Source organism: Sturnira hondurensis, unplaced genomic scaffold, assembly GCF_014824575.4.
Source record: "Sturnira hondurensis isolate 20B ecotype Veracruz unplaced genomic scaffold, ASM1482457v3 Scaffold0023357, whole genome shotgun sequence".
NCBI lineage: Eukaryota > Metazoa > Chordata > Mammalia > Chiroptera > Phyllostomidae > Sturnira > Sturnira hondurensis.
The window spans coordinates 9330831-9334112 of record NW_028095988.1 but is presented as its reverse complement, the minus strand read 5'-3'; positions in this window follow the sequence as shown (position 1 = coordinate 9334112).

Here is a 3282-nt window from a genome sequence, read left to right as displayed (position 1 = left end):
ACAAAGAAGTCAAGGAGAAAGAGAACAAGGAATAATTCACCAAGTCCACCATTAGCTAGCTAAGAACTACCCCTGGATTTATTTTAAATTATGGCCTTCCTTTCAAAATTCACTTCAAACTGTATTATCCTACAATACCACAAATTGTTGCTCAGACTTTCCTTTGAATGGTTTATGATGAGAGAGAGCCTTTTTCCCCCATCCTTAAAGAGCAGAGTCTATGCAGGACTCGCAAATTTTCAAAAGAAAACTTCAAATTCAAATTTGCTTTGAAAGCCTTTGTGAAGTGTGTCTTCACCTTTGCTGTTCTGGTTTGCCACATTGGATTTATTTCATTATTTCTCATGGGGCAGTTTCTGCAGGCTTCTGGGATGAGATGATTTTCCTTCCCAGCCCATGCTTTCTGCCAACGTATACAGAAGCAATATATTTCAGTGTCATATTCTCTGAAGTTACCTTGGCATTTTTGCTGAGAGACAGATTGAACTGGAAAAAGGCTGACCAACAACAGCCAAGAGAACAACATCTTTGACTGCTTGTATCTCAGTTTGGATTTTTATTTTGAAGCTCTAGGTTTTTAATGAAGGCTCTTAATTTTCTTTCCATAAATGTGTGTGACAAACTATCAACAGAAAGAATTATAGCAACTTTTGTGCATAAATGAAATGCTCTGAGGTCATTCTCAGAATATATTTACAAAGGACTTTCCTGGGCTCCACTTATGGATAATATGCAACACCACACTAAAATGCTCTCATTCATCTTATACTTAAAGATTAATGCAGACACACGGATGAAATTCTTTAGATGCAACCAAAGTATCAACCATGGTTGTTAAGTATGAGCAGCAACATATCACAAAGTTGAGAGGGAGATTGTGGCATTTTGTTCCACATGTTAATGCTGCTAAAATTAAATTCTCTATCTGCCCTATCCTAAATTATTCCTATAAGCACTTAGAGTTAGCACTTTATCTCTGAAATATTATTTCTGTGTCTCAGTCATGCATAATAGAAAAATTTCCCCATCTCATCCAAGCTGAAAACAAAATCTGTTTTACGTGCCCACAAAAATGATGCCAAGAGAACTCAAAATAGAAACCTCAGGACAGACAGAGATCATTTTGTTCAGTAAGTTTCAACATTGTATTGAGGTTGAAAAAAACCAAATTGATTATCCAGGTTACTGTTCCAAATTCCAAGTTGAAACTTTCAAGAGATCGGTAAAAAGGAAGGATTAAGCAATACCTTTAGGTAATTTGTGGATCGATATCTGTGAAGACTTCTATGCCTGCTGTGTCTATGAGCAAGCAGTGTTTTTAGGTATTGTTGATTCATATTTATTTTCAAAATTTGTAATTGTTGCTTTGGGCTCCATGAACAATTATGGAGCTACTGCTGTGTGCATGGTGTTCCATTTACGTGCAGCCAAAGCTAAGGCATTGAGGTCCAACCTCAGATTCCATGAGACCAAAAGTGGAGTTTCTGGTCTTGGAGTGGGCCTGCAGAGGTAGGCTCAGTGAATGTATGTTGAGAAGATCATGCCAGAACTGCCTTCTGCAAGTACAACCTGTTGTGTACGGCTGCTATCACTACACAGTAAGCCTGATATAAGCTCCTTTCCTTGAACAGAACAGTCATCAGAGCAATGCTGCTTGGCTCACAGCACAACTGGATTCTCGGCAGGTTTCTCAGTCCACAAGTCACATGCCTTTAAAAACAGAGTTGATGATGGCAAATCTCTATCTTTGTATCTTTGAGGCAAGACTGAGACCAAACTACCTATATCTGCTAGGATAAAAAGAATCATAGAGCCCTGGCTGGTGTAGCTCAGTGAATTGGGTGTGGGCCTTCAAACCAGAGGATTTTGGTTCGATTCCCAGTCAGGGCACATAGCTGGGTTGGAGGCCAGTTCCCAGCAGGGGATGGAAACATGAGAGGCAACCATACATTGATATTTCTCTCCCTCTCTCCTTCCCTTCCCCTCTAAAGATAAATAAATAAAATCTTTAAAAAAAAAGAAAGAACTTAAAAAAAAAGAATCATAGAGTCCTTGTCAGTAACAAGAAGTCACTTCCATGTTTATACGAAAATAATCCTAAGCAAGCAACCTCAAGGAACCTGAAAGCTGAGACTACCTCTTTACTTCTGCTTTGCTAGAAATGGCAAACTAAGGGAAATATTCTCTAAACACAGGAGCTATTGGCTGTAGATTAATTGTATATACCTGTGAGTTAAAGAGAGGCAATTTTGTTACCATACATAGTTAACCAATGATTAATTTTTAAAAAGGGGTGCAAAGGGAAGTAGACATTGAGTTTAGTAAACTGGAGAGCATAAGCCTGTTTGCTTCACCAGGAAACTACAGCTTCACACCTCAGGGGACCACAGCATTGTGCTCCACCAAGGGGATTAACACTCCCCCCTCCAGTACAGGATTGTTGGGGGGTGCAGGGAGTGGTGGTAGACCATAGAGGTCTGACTATCTGGTGCAAACCTATCAAAAGACCCACAAAATCCTGGGAAGTTGATGGTTTTTTTGAAAAAGCACCTGGTCCCTCCCAAACCCAGGGTAATATAATCTCAGGGAAACAAAGAAGGGCTTGCGTGCTCTCTCTCTCTCTCTCTCTCTCACACACACACACACACACACACACACACACACACACGCCCCTTGCACTTGTGCCTCCTCTTTCCATAGCCTTGTGACCTTAGCAGCTGCATGGCTAATGGCTGTGCGGACTCTACATTGCAGGCTCCAGGGGGGGGACTTGAATACCTCAGCACTGCAATGGATTGAAGCTGGGAATGCAAGCTAAATAAGCTGGATGCTCCAAAAGACTAAGACTTAACATGAAGCAGACACTCTGGACACCGGCTTTTGTTTTGGTCTTACTGAGGACATGGTTGGACTTTTTCCACAGGGGAACAGAGGGAAGCAGGGCAGAGGGGACACAGGGGCAGCCTTCCACACAAATACACCATTTTGCCACACCACAGTCTCCTGTGTGGGGGTTTTTGGAATGCTTTCCTCTTGACCCTGTAGAAGAGCCTGATATCCATCAACAACAGTCTGATATTGAATAACTTTATTCTTACACTGTTGAAACTCATTTCTTTGGAGAATTTTTTTGTGTTTTCTTTCTCATTTGATGATTAACAATAAAAATAGATTTCTGCCCCACAATTCCAAAAAGAAGTCTCTTTTGGGGATTATAGTTAAAAGTGATTCATCCTAAGCATGTCTTTTACATATTTTATTTAGTTTTAGAGAGAAGGGAAG